This window comes from Sipha flava, unplaced genomic scaffold (assembly GCF_003268045.1).
Source record: "Sipha flava isolate LNK unplaced genomic scaffold, YSA_version1 170_pilon_pilon, whole genome shotgun sequence".
Classification (NCBI taxonomy): Eukaryota; Metazoa; Arthropoda; class Insecta; order Hemiptera; family Aphididae; genus Sipha; species Sipha flava.
In genome coordinates, this window is record NW_020271906.1 from 701,447 (window position 1) to 716,622 (window position 15,176).

At 33.3% G+C, this 15,176-nt stretch overlaps 1 protein-coding gene across 2 annotated transcripts in view; it reads right to left on the reverse strand.

Moving 5' to 3' along the window:
- Nucleotides 1–14,854, reverse strand: part of LOC112679932 (CD109 antigen-like) — a 63,553-nt gene extending 48,699 nt beyond the window's left edge. The window contains exon 1 of one of the 2 annotated variants that reach the window (XM_025549883.1): nucleotides 14,709–14,854. The gene's annotated coding sequence lies outside the window, so the exon portion shown is untranslated. The remainder of the gene's footprint in view (nucleotides 1–14,708) is intronic. The other variant, XM_025549884.1, reaches the window with a different exon arrangement.
- Nucleotides 14,855–15,176: the final 322 nt, after the last annotated feature.

Sequence of the window (15,176 nt, forward strand, 5' to 3'; positions counted from 1 at the left end):
GGAAAACAAAAAAAAAAAAAAATAGAAAGAATCGTGTGCGTTGCGTTCCTGTACCGCTCCGCCGCCGGCGGTGGTCACAAAAGACGTCCGTAACACACACGCGCACCATTTGTTTTCTCGCTCTCGATAGAAACGTTGGGCGATCTGGCGCTGTTTATCGTTATCTCTACGGTTGTATACGTTCGCGTAATAATAGCACTAGACCAGGAGGAAACGTACCGTTGCGGCCCGTTTTAATAAGCCGAGTCCACGCCAAACGCGCTGAATGTTTTGCAAAAATGTTTACAAAAAAAAAAAAAAAAAACGTTTTGCAACCGTTGCTACCGTGTTCGGCGCGTTTTGGTGCGGACCTAGTCCGCGCACGAACGACCGTGTTGTCCGGGACGATACGGATGATTCCGTTCGGCGTGTTTTGTTCATCTGGTTTGGACGAGAAATCAAGTCGGTGTTGTTGTATGCTACGGTCAACATGTGATTGTAGATCATTTTACAACGAAAATTAGCTAGTAATTGTATTACCACTATAAATCTTTCTACTTTGTAAAACACGAGTCACCCAAGATCGGCGTCGTTTACGGTTTTTACTTTATTAGGCTACGTATAACAATAAACTAGTGCTGCACAGGTGATTTGATCAGACATTGTACAAGTGAGAGATTAATTTTTATTTAAAAAAAAAAATTAAGAACGAAACGATAACGGGCAATACATTGACAAAAACTGGAAAACATATGATCATGTTGCAACATACATGCATGTCTATGCGCAGTACGGACTTGGCTGTTCTTGCGAGAATGTTTGCAGACGATAAAATGTTGCAACTACGTTACAGCAACGTTGCGCGAAGGGGCGCGTTTGATGTGGACACAGAAATCGCAATCGTACAGAGAGATTGCTCGGACGATTCGCTTTCCGTTCGCACCGCGTCGATAATACGTGTCGAGAACAACGATCGCGGCGTAGGCACCATGCGTAAAACAAATTATTCGACAAAACGATTACTAAACATTATTTGATAGAAATTATAGCTGAACATCAAAATGTTACTGACCAGTTGGATGAAAATGTACGGACAACAGAAACAGATGAACGCAGGAATGCAAGTGTGAGAAAAAAATGTAAACAATAATAAAAATAGCTATTGATAAACGTGACGTAACGTTCTGTTACCTCGTGTAAGCATTTAGAATGCAATACATCTATACTCGCACGAGAATACGTGTACGTATTATGTTGTGTCGCTACATACCTGAGAAGTAAATCGTAAAAACGAAATGAAATGTTCACGAAGAAAAAATGTTGTTTCGTTAGTACTCGTCTCGAGTGAAAATTAAACCGAGAGAAAACAACAGTCCTTTTTTTTTTTTAATTTTTATTAAACGCATTCGTCTTTAACGAAAAATATCCGGTTGTTAAATTCATTAGAAAAAGTATACACATATTACGCTCGATGAGCATTTCAAAGCGTTACTATTAATGGTATATTCGATGGTAATGTATGCGTTTGAATACGTAATACTATTATAATGCGCGTGCAGCGTGTTGACGATCAAGACGGATAATATTGCCATCAACTCTTCGATTTATGGCACAAATTACAATATACGCCCGATCACGAAACCCGTCTGTTTTAATACAGAGGTTTAATGGAGCCTTAAATGCTCGACAGTTCCTCGAACCTCGAACACGGTAACCCGCGACAGGCTCATTAAATTCTAACGAACACCATTAAATGCGTAAGGATCCGTCGTGGAATCCATCAATAGGTTTACTACCGGGTTGAATCGGCGTGCTTTTGGTCAGAAAACAAAGTTATTGCGTGCATAAATTAATAGTTTTGAGGGCAACATCGGTCAACCGCCTGAAATGCATCACATCAGGTGCAAACTATTAATATTCTAGTATTAGTCAGTTTATATTTGCGTTACGGAAGCTTACCGAATAACGTTGATTTACGTAATGAAAACGTGAATTCGTGTGATAAGGAAATTATTCAATTCAATTTTTATCATATCAGAATATTGAATTAAAACTGAATCGTTGGGGACAAAAAATTTAAATTGCATTTTTAGCAAATAAATCATGTACATCAATGTATGTTGTATTCATCTGTATGGATTTTCTCACCAAATAATTTCGATTAAATATGAAAAAAGAAATTCAACCAGAACATTTTGAAGCTTAAAAAAGCATGATGAGTCATAGTTGTTGACAACTAATTGAATAAACGAATAGCAAATCAGCCGTATGCGTACGTCGATGTACACGGAGCTCATTATGCCTACGTGCACAAATTATTGGTCAGTGTTGTACTGAAACAAACGTAGCTGTTAATTTATTCTGATGATCTTATTTTCAGAGATTACGACACAACTAATGTGGAGCCTTTCTCGATGGATTTGACTATAATAGCTAAATGTGACACTAATGCTTATATAAGATAATATATGGTATACATGCGAAGATTCGGAGAAAAACCAAACAAGTATTGGCTAGGAAAAAAAAGTCCATTGATGAAATGTGACTTTAGTAAATAATAATGTAACTCATAAACGTCGTCTTAGGTTAAATTTAAGTCAAATAAAACTGCATAATGTAAAGCATTATATAGCTCAGAAACTAAATAATTAATGAAAACTATGTTCCTGAACATATTTATGGTTCGTACAAATATTATAAATATGTAAGTTTGTAGTATATATTTATAGTTTACAAAAAAAAATGTTATTTCTGATACGTAATGGTACGTTGTGCTAATGATTTATTATAACCAAGGACTTCTGAACACTTATAAATAAGGTATTAAACGAGTACAAACCACTTAATAATAAAGCTCGCTTATTACGGTTTTTACGAATTAATTTAAATTGTATTAACATTTTTCCGTTTTATATTAATGTTAATTTATTTAATTATATTCTAATTTTACGAAATTTAATAAAAAAAAAACAATTAAAAAATAAATATAAACATGAAAGGAGTTTACTTATTATTTGTTATTTTATTTTACTAGCATACAAATATATATATATATATATAGTATATAATGATGACGGTTCAAATTGGACAGGCAATGGTTTCACAAAAATATATTTCAAAAGGTCTTTCCGGTCGAACGGCTTTTTTTTTCGGTTCAGTGTGGATTCATTTGTTGAAAATATGTCATTGTTTAATTGATTTTGACTGCAGCTTCAGAAGCTGAACAAAAAGCATGTCTATATTATTGTTTAGTTAAACTTTTCGAATCGAGTGAGTCTCGCAGATACTTTCCCGATGATTCTTGCTCATTTTCAAATGAATTTTCCAGGACTATAGTTTATAATACAGAACAATTTTCCCTTGTTTGTCTAGCAAATGAATATGGTATATATTTTTTTATTTATATATATATATTGTTTCATTATTTTTAAATGGCATCTTCATCTGAACTGCAAAATGTGTATACTATTTAAGAAAACAACATTCGAAAACAACATTTTCCAGAGAATTTCGAGTCACTTTTATAAGGTCTTATAAATATATGGATTAATTTTATATGGTTTTCAAGAAACGAATTCCGTAGTTTCATTTAATTATATTACATTTTAAACCTCACATAAATGTGTTATTACAAAAATAATAATAATATTTAAGTGCACTTTTAAAAATTATTTTTCGAAGTTTTGATATTATAAATGTTAGGATATTAAAGCTTTTTTAATGTAATAGGTAGGTTACACGTGTGCAATTTGCTAGTTATTAAATATTCTTCTAACAAATACGTAATATTTCATTGTTTTTTTTCATTTGACACAGAAATAAAAATGTTGATATAGTTTACTAAAATATTGTACGATGATTCGCATATAGGTGATTTTTTATTTAACCGTAAAAATGGGGTGAAACGAATATCTAAATACCAAGGAACGAAAACTATAAAAAAATATTTTAAATCATTGATAGGTCAGTTAAAATGTTTATACACCAATACAATTCATTATTGATTTAAGCCAGAATGGTGAAAAAAATAAAAATGTATAGCTCAGTTTAAAAATATGTTTCAGCGAATGCAAAACTATAGGTTATATAGAATGTACATATTTACAAAAGAATGTTTAACGTTTACGTAAAGTGATAAGTTGTAATATAATTATATTCCAGTTGAAAACAAATTAAAAAAACTTAATAATATCTTAATATCGGTGATAAATACTTTATTATTTTAATGGAATATTAATTATATTTGAAATCCGTAGAAACGTTTCACTTTTTAAAGCAACAAAATAATAGCTTCATCACAATATTTGTAATAGCTATTTGTAATAATTTGTAAAATTCAAATGCTAATCAAAAGTGATTGGCAGTACCGTAGCAACCAAGTATTGTGCCCGGGTCGCAATTTTAAAATGCACCTTTATATATTTTTAATTTTAAATTATTATAATTGTTAGATATCATTTTCAATAATTGCTTCAATTAATAGGAAGGACGTTAAATTTTTCGTAAATAAAACATTTTAATTGACCGTTATGGTTTTTAATATAAAACACAAATTTTTCATTTTTGAGCTCTCCTCGAAATTTCGTTGAGGCGTAGACACATCTCACCCTCCCCTTGCTACGACGCTGATGACACAATATTATTGCTAATGTGAACCAACGGGGTGGATCATGCAAAAGCCTCAGTTTAAACACATGGGTATACCGTATAAATATGATAATTAATGTATACACAATATTAAACTGATGAACAATGAGTAGGTAACAGTAAACACAAGTAATTTACACAAGTTGGGATATGTGCCTTTACATAAGATGTTTTTGATTTTCTGGTTAATCACTCCCAGTGTACATTATAATATGTATATTATACTACCTTTATACTATACAAACATACTTGACATAATTAAAGCTCTGTATAATTGAATCAAACGTGTATTGTTTATGCAACGGTTCGCCTTAAACATGATAGAGCACATGATTTGCACACACAATGGTGAAACTGCAATATCCAGATATGGTGATATGTAATTAAAATATTAGATAGACGAAATAGTATAAATCAATTGATTTATAGGGAAAACGACGGAAACAATGTATAACATCGACGAAATGGTAGAACAACTGAGAAATATGATGTCAATCAACTGTAGTTCATATATTTTCAACGAATATCAATAATACTTGCAATTAAATGTTTCATAATTGATTGCTATTTACTTGTCAGACATTTAAATTGTGTTCGCTATAAATATATTAAAACTAGCTCGTTACGCGAATCTAAATCTAAGTTGGATTACATTTTTGGTACACGTAACATTGTTTCTCAAGCCTTAAATTAATTTTCGACAAAAATATCATACGAATAATTAAAAATATCGAAGCACAAAATAACAAGTCAGCATTTAAATATTACACAAAATATGTATTTATTTTCGAATTAAAAGTGACCTTACCGTGTATCTCTTATTAGTTCAAAAGCGAAAAAGACAAATTTATTGTTATCGGCCTACTGGATCGGTGAGTGAGATTATGCGAACTAATGCGGGACTCCATTCCATACGTGTAAAGTAATAAATAAATTAAACTTTTTTAAATGAAATCAGTGCTGAGATTTATGTATCACTTTTTACACTTTAATATCTGAAAGTACCAGTGGGATTAAATTTCTAATAAATTACAGCCCACAGCGAAACACCGTGAAAGAAAATAAAATATTTTGACACGATTGCATTCATATGACGATGCATGATTAAAATTATACCTATAACGAATAGTAGGTATTTTCAATAAGGTGATTAAACGCAGCGATAAACCAATTTTAATGTTTATTAGGAACGTCAACACGATGAACGTTTAATGTACTTATTGGTATAAATTATAAGCTTTATACATGCTCGACCTACAAATAGGTGTGGAAAACTTTTATGTTCCAAAATTTAACTACTAAAAAAAATATGCATTATAGACACGTTAAGGAAATTTCAGCTATACATATAAACAAATTTATATAAATATAATACACGGTACTCGTCCAATATGCTATCTACCGTACATTTGATGGTTTAGTATGCTATCTACCGTAAATATTTTAACTACCGTGTAGTTATGTATACGTATTTCTGATCGCTCCGAGGAATGATTTTTTTTAAGAACTTGTTTCGACTCACCACCACAAATTGTTTGGTTTTTAATTTTTGTACATGTTTGGTCGACTGGTAATAAACCTCGTATGCTTAAACATTTTTTGCACATATCTTCATTTTGAATTATATTTCGATATAAATAATTCATAGTTGACAAACTCATAATAATAATAAATAAATCACGGTAAAAACACATATAATCGATACGAGTCACAAACACACATTAAACAGGTATAATATAAAGTTATATTTACTAACTTACCTAACCTACTAAGGTTTAAATACAATACAATTTGAGGTTTTGTAAAAGTATAATCATGATAATAGCAAAATGATAAAGTATATATAATATACAGCATACGAACCTACGGTGGTTATCATACTGAACTATCATAAAATTACGGTAGATAAAATATTTACGGTAGACATCATATTGAACGAGTACCTAATACAATAAAACGTAGGTATGTAAAAAAATAATTTTTATTTCGGTATCATACTTTACATACCGTTCATACACTTACAACTGTTCAGATAGAATGCATGCGCAAAGTGATTCGAGGTTTATCGTTTCTAATCGAAATGAACTATTCGCGTGCCGACCAGAACTTTTGGAAATGTATAAATTACAACTGCTTTCGTAATATCCTACACGTGAGTACACGGTTATATAAAATAATTATACAATAACAATTATGACTGCGGCACAATATGTGAGTATGTCATTATACGTTGAACGGGCGGCGGCGGAATCGCGGTCGGCGAATCTGTGTAACACGCAAACGGCGTACCATAAAATCGCTATGGGAATAAAAACATAAAGCGTTTTATGCAAATAAATATCGATATGTAAATGACGAAAAATTACGGTCCTCGTCTGGAGATCCGGTTTCTTTTGTCTAAAGCGAATTCCATGTTTGTACATAATACGTGTACGTATATATTATACTGGTGCGCTATCGACGGTCCACGGCACGAAAAACAGGATGCAAACAGCGCGTGACCACACAAGCGCATGGACGCACGCACGTACACGACGACAACGTGTATGTTATTCACCTTTTGTACAGTATTTCCATTTTATTTAACACCACTAAAATATGCATGCGCGTGTGTGTACCTGTAACGTTTATTATGTATTTTTTCGCCGTTGTGCAATACCGTTTTGCGGGATGCGTCGCGGCGGCTACAATGGTGATGAACATGAAAAAACAACCGTACACTACGCGAACATGTAAAATATTCGCGTAGATACTTAGCGACTACTCGGAATCAATCTCTGTGCACGGCAATATATGACCACGAGAGAATTTTTAACCTATTTCGCGTCGCGCGACGTTCGAGTTCAACTAAGGGCACCCCTACTATATTATGATAATATTCTATTGTTTTTTTAAATCATGTCCGTTTATTTTTTGCGACTTCGGTACGCATACAGTCGTCTACGTATTGTCTCTAGCGCCGTACATAGGCTTTTTGTGAAATTGGATTTCATACCGTTATTGTAATTGGCCGGGGAAAGAACAATAAACAAAAATAGGCGAACGCTGTACATATGTATTACTGTTTACTTTGTTTTTACGAAGTGTTAAGCAAATGCAAAAGAATAAACTCGAAAACATGGACATAGGTTGTGTTTGAGTATTCGTATAGAATTAACTAAATAAATTCAAACTCGCAGCAGAGTTAAACAAAAAAAAAACTTTAAAACATTAATGGTTATCTTTCTATGTTGCGCCGATAATATATTTTTTCGTTATATATTAAAATTTATCTGAATCTCTAGTTTTTGTTAAAAATTTTTATAAAAACACAGTTTTTCGTCTAATATGCAAATAGTCTATCTAATATGCATGGTATAATAACTAGCTTATACGATGGGGGAAACAATTCAATTAAAATAGAAAATCATGCATCGTATTACTTTCAGTAACCACGAAGTGCAAAGATTTGGATACGCATGTAATAATATTAAGTATAACGTATTAATTATAGAACAACGGTGTATGTTGTTATGCGCCGCGTAATCCGGTAAAAACCAGTCAGTCACGGTATCCAGCAACATCTCTCCCAGGTATACCTAACGTTACTGATTCGTAACCACCACTGTTCACACTGAATTGCTAACGGTTATTTCTACGAATATCATGTACGTAATATAATAATAAGCGTACAAAACTACTGGGCGTCCTGTACGATAGATTGAGGAATTATTTTCAGAAAATAAAACATGCAGAACAAGAGATTTAATATTGGTTTTTTTTTTTTTAGTTTTAAAAATTAGCTGTTTCGACCGTAGAACGACCAAAGTACACGGTATTATCACTGATTCTCGCTATGCGTCTAGAACGGTACGGTCGCGTGGCGTGAAACACATCCAGTGACATTCTGAAATGTTGCTACAACGCGGTTAAACAGTTATCGACGTTATCTACGATGAATAAATTATGGAGATCATGTAAACAAATAAAAGCTACGTTACTATCAACATATAAATATCATTAATTTATATCGTACACACTAGACAGGTTTCCAAACCATTAATTCGCATCTCACATTCATAAGACGAATATATTTTTACTGACCAATATAAATTGAAAAATATAAATGTGTATGTATTTGAAAATGTAATCGCTATTCGAATATAATATTATATTTTTTATAAGTTATTTTACTAACAGTTCTAACAATAAAACATTAAACAATTAGATGCAATGTGTGTTCGTGAATTACGACGAACGAGAATCCTTTTTTTATTTTACTATTGTACGTTTTTCAGTCTGTATTGTGCGGTACACGCGAGTCTTTTATTGACCTCTGTTGTGTACAATCAGAATTGACGAGAATATAGTGACGACGTGGATACAGATGGACGAGCCGACATTATGACCAACAAAATTATTACATGCCAGATTATTTCAAGTTCGTTTGTGTCGGAGTTATTCGAACGGCTTTGTGCGTATACGTGGGCCAAATAGCTTGGCGCGTACTGATTATCCTATTCGACCAACAATACAAATAATATAACTTAGCTATATATATATATATATATATATATTCATAGAAATACGGTTTCATAGAAATATATGAAAATGCACACAGGTAATCCGGTCGGTAAATGATAGCAGCATAGTAATTACATCCGAGGTGATTATTTCTAGATGTCCAGACGAGACTTTTCCACAGCATCCCTCTTTTATTATTAATTGAACTCTGCCATCGCACAGAAGTCAAGAGTAGGCATAAATTTAATACGGAATTGTAATGAACTGAGTGCATAACTTCAGCGCTAGTCAATCGACGACGAAGGGACAATTCAATTACGAAGTGCAGTTTCCATAGTACGTATTCATATTGTGTGCGCTGTCTAGCAAAATCAAATCTAGAACGATGTCGGAAAGTATCCAATTCAAATCGTGGAATTATTTTTCAGATTTCATATTACATCGTTTTATAATAATCATCGTATCCAAATACAACTCGTATAATAATACGAGTATGGTTTATAACTGTTTTTATTTATTGTCGACAGTTGAAAACGTTGAATTATTGATTTTGAGTCCTAACGAGCGAGTTAACCAGATCGCTATTATTGATGAGCCATTGAAAAATGTGTTTTTGGGAAAAGATACTCGGTCAACCGATATTGAAATATGCTCCATCAGTTACGCGACGTGATGAAAATACGACGACACGAACTCATTTTTAAATTGGAATAGATGCGAAAGAAACGTACCCGTTTGGCGTGGAAGTGGTAAAGAATAAATCGACACGTCAAAAATAGCCATTAAGACGTGCGTATTGTGCAGTTAACCGCGACCGGAGCTAGGTATAACACCGAATCGTATTTATAATGACGCAATATTATCATCATCATCGACATGACCAATTATTAAATTATATTATTATTATTTTCGCTGTGAGAATATAATTTTTTTTCTATTGGTTCGACCAAAAGGTCTCTACGGATGCCTACGTTTTTCGTCTGATAATTTTCATCCAACACATGTTTATTTGAAAACGAAGAGAAATTAAAAGTTTTTCAAAGATGGTTCGCCTGCATTTTTCACTATGTATTGATTTATCTGTCACTCACAAAATGCAAATGTAACACAAAATAAGAAGTCATAAATTGTTATGGAACAATGGTTTTGCATCTAAAAGAACTTAAAAAAAAAAAAACGAAGACTGATACCCTCAATAAATATGTATTGATATATATACATATATTTAGAGATATTTTTAGTGTTTATTTAGGAGTATTTTTGGTTATTTTAATAAACAAGGACTACTCATATTCTCAGTTAATTTTTATGTTTATTATTTTAGACATTTTTTACTTTTGAATGAATCATTTTAATATACACAATAACCATTACTACATAACATTTTATACGTTTTTAACAGGTGAAATATTATTTATTTCATAATCGGTTTGGGAACACTTTTTTGAAAATTAAAAAAACATAAGTTGATTGGTATTAATTTTAATCACGGTGAACTATTGTAATCAGATATGATATTAAATATCATAAAAATACAAGTATATAATTTCTAATCGAAAATAGTTAGGTCTTATATTTTTTTTTACTTTAAATTCAGAAAAATATTTAGAATGTTTTCTACGTAGGTATATAGCGTTTGTAATATTTATTTTATAAGCCATAAAGTTTAATAAAAGCTCGATATGATTAAAACAGCTATATAAATATATGTATGAATAGTTAAGAATAATTGGTTTACTTGCTTTTCATATCAAAATATTATTTAATTATAATATTCACAAATAACATCCATAATATTTTTTATAGGTATGCAAAAAGATATATTTATCTTCTTCCAAAATATAAATATAAAAAATCTGAAAGCTCATAGAAACCTTCATTAATTAATAAGTCTATACGAATTTTTATAAGTTATCATTACAAAAATATTTACAATGTATAACTCTTCCAGATAATTAATTCCATTGTAGGTTAAAATTATTGGAAACTAGTTACAAAATCGTTTCAATACGTTCAGTATTTGTATGTCACTAACTTTTTATGAACAAAAAATTGATTTGTCATATTTTTTATAGCTATTCTGATAGCATCATATTCATGTGGTGTTTTTAGGTGAAACCCATACGTTTTTTAATATAATAATAAAGAAAATGTTCATGTTCAGTAATTTAGCCTCTAAATAATTGAAATTCCGTTAAAATTAAAATATATTTAAAAATACGGTCTGAAACATGTTGATACTATTTCATGAAGTTCATACACTGAGAAAGTACAGTAAGCGAATTATTATTTAAACTCAAATGATCTGTTAACATATATTCCTTTGTAATGAACTCGATGTTATTCATGTGATTTCGACAAAAACATAACCTACAAAATAATTTGCGTCGGATTTGCATTCATCTGAATTATATATCGTAAAATAGTACCCGTGTCCGTTAATCTATTCGTACGATCCGGTAATGTTTGACAGAACTATTACAAATTACACGGATTTTAATGTCCGATTTTAATTTCCTGTACCTTTATATAATTTACTGTACATGCAGAGTTGGCATATTTGGATTTTTTTTTTCTTTTTAGTTATGTATTTACTTCATTACGACCGTAACGTTATGTATTGTTACTGTATTTATTGGACACCAAACAAGTACTAATTACTATATACTACGTGTGGTAATTAAACACGAGACCTTAAAAGGTTATAAATGGAAATTAGCAAAATTCGAATCCTTACAAAACATCAATATGTTTGATAAAATTATCGTTTTTCCATAACCGTAATTTTAACTAAATTATTACCATCCAGTTTCATCGCAAGGTCACATTAATCACATATAATTATCTTCAAATTACATTACATATAAAATTATACCTAAGTGAGACAAACCATAAAATATTATTTTTAAGCATGATAAACAGTGAAAATGATTAAAGTAATAATGAAATACATATTCATTAGATTTTTACTGAAACCAAAACACTTTTACTTTAAAATACTTTAATTTAATTTAGTTTCAGTTTTACAATATTAAAAATAAATTTTACGATTTGCAAATACTTCGATGTTTTCTATACAGTCGCATTTAAATATATTGTAATCGGGTATTAATAGCGAAACGTCATAGTATCCGGTGGTCAGTCCAAGATATATAATTTGTCGTATATACTCTTAAATTAAGCAAATGCATTTCTTTTTTTTTTTCTTAAAGTAAAACTATCTTAAAATTTGTTTTTTTTTAATTTATAACCTTGTGTAGCCCCCATTTGTTTCACGCAGAAATAAATTTAGTTTCAAGGTTTAAGTGCGAAAACATTTTTTGTTTCTAACTAAAACGAGTAGGTGGTGGTAGGTGGAAGGTATATTGCGCATACATTTTAGATTGCATTCACCAACTCCACATTATTTACCATAGCTTTGAGGAAGTAAAATAGTATTGATAAATACTGGGTCGACATTCACGGTTGTAAACATTTAGATTTATAATCCGTAGGAAGATTGTCTTTATGATTTTTCCTGTCTCATAAAATTAAAAAAAGATTTACCAACGAATAAATAGGTTAAAACGTTATGAATGCGGATGCTGACGTCTAATATGCGCATGCACATGTAGGTATATCACGGCGATATCCATTAGAATCTACAAAACCAGGTGAACGAGAATCGTAACAGCACTACAGTGGAGATTTGTGCATATAGGGTTCATTACTTCCAAAGATAGCCGTCTGTTATTTTATAAACGTACGGTTTGGATTTACCTACACGAAAATAACGCAAATAATAATCTTCTAGTCACACTCGAGTGTACACAACAAATATTACAATTGATAAGTAACCGAATGGATATGCAGTGAAATTATTTATTTATGGGGAGAACAATATTGTTTACAGACAGTGTAAACGATTTTAAAAATATTTATTACCACAGTAGTGATACCAATATTAAGTTCGCTGAACTCAATTGATGACTGGTACAATATGAAATATCACAACTTGCAAGTAAATTAAAACGTAGTCAAACGACGGTAATGAAATTACAACTAATACAGGTAATATTTCACGAACCATTTGGTAAAACAATAAGGATAGTGAAATTTATCTATATTATTTTAAGAAGTTATTTTATATTTACTTACATTTGGACCGAAAAAAATTGGTTTTTACAATATAATTGTAAGGCGTTGTCAAGTTCGGTTAGATTAGACGTGTCCTTACTGATGTGATTTTATAAAGTGATGCATTGTGTTAAGATAGAATTTAATATTCATAGAAGTTTACACGTAAACGCCCCGAACGTTGTAGTATTATTTATGGATCAGTAAACTTGATAATGACGAGCGATTTTGCTTCGTTTGAAATATAATGTAAAAATGCTTCTTAATACGACACAGGTAGATGAGATTATTTTAATACAAAGTAATCATTTACCATTTACGTACCAGAAACAATAAAATGTATTGTTATTTATTATAATCTCTATTGATTAAAACGTTCCCGACTTGCCAACCGAGTACCGGCGTGGGCACTTATGCTCTTAACATAAAATAATCCCCAAGTAATTGTTATTACTATTAACCATCAATCGCCTTATAGTTTTGAGCATGAAATTACGGACTAGAGACGGGTAAAATTGTTTACGGGAAATACCTATTTCAACGTACGTAATCGAATTACAAGTTCGATCGAACACTATCGGTGTATCACGTGAACGACGTTTATGAATTTGCACCGAACAAGTAAAAAAAAATAAATAAAAAACATTACTTATATAATAAGAAAAACGCGCATTCGTGTCGTCCGCGGTCGTTATTCGTACCATTTGAGGACATTTAACGCGACACAGGACACACGAAAAAACGAGTCGTCGTTCGGTTCGTTGTCACGTAGGCGGTCGAACAGAGATTCGGATCATCTGTGCACGAACCCGTGGTCCGTATTTAACAACACCGAAACGGAATTCGACCGAAAGACGAAACGGGTTTGGCAGCGGTCTGAATGCGCGCGTTGAATACTCTCTAACGTGTGCACATGTAATGCGCGCGCGTTTTTCAAGTCGATACGGGTTAACAGCGTCGAAATGGATTGTCGTCGCGGCTGTCGTGGAAGAAAAAATTTCCCTGTCCGAGGCAACAGTAACGGATTGAAACAATAGAAAGGGAGAAAGAAAAAAAGAACCGTCTCGAGTTTGGTCGGCGGAATGCCGCGGGGCCGAGAAATGTATTTACAAGTCGTGTTTGTGTACGGGTGGCAAACGAAACGGTGCGCGCGCGGTAGTAACGGTAATCGTAAAACGCCCGCGAGCGACTTCATCGCCGACACGAACGGCTTGAACGGTTCACGCGCTTGGATCAAACGCGAAAACCCGAAACGAAATACGCGACGTCAAAGAATCGCGTCCTCCACCCCTAACCCTCACCCGTCCGGTCGGTGAAAGGCGCTCGCGTGCCCTGTCGTCGTAAACCCTGCGTACCTTCCGAGTATATAATGTTACACAGAGATTATTTCGAGATGACGGAGAAAACAAAAAAAAATCTTTCGCGACGTAGGTAGAGAATCTTTTCGGCGTTGTATAACTCACCTGAAACGGCGGCGGTTGCGACTGGGCTCGCCTCGGTCGTGGAAAAAACGGTTGGTCGTGCTCGGTGTGTGCGTATGTGGATCCGTGACGATACGTGAACGATTCGATCGCGCGGTTCTCGTCAGACTGCCGAAACTCGTCGGCGTCGTCGGAACATTTTCCCCGGCAAGCGAGTAGGCGGCGGCGGCCGAGCCGGAACGCGTGAGAGAGGTGAGAGCGTCCCCCCCCCCCCCCAGACACGTACGCTTAGTGGAGTAGGGGGCTCAATCGGGTGCGTCGTCGTCAAACCCGTTCCCGTTCGCGTTACGTGTTGCCCCGTCGTGCGCGTGCGCGGCCGTAACGAGCGCGCGTCACTGCCGGTCACCTCACGACGTCACCGCAGCCACGAGACGAAGACGTAACGCCGCGGTACACGACTACGGTTTTCCCGTTGCCGACTGCTCTGTAGACCTCCGTCGCGGCGCCGCG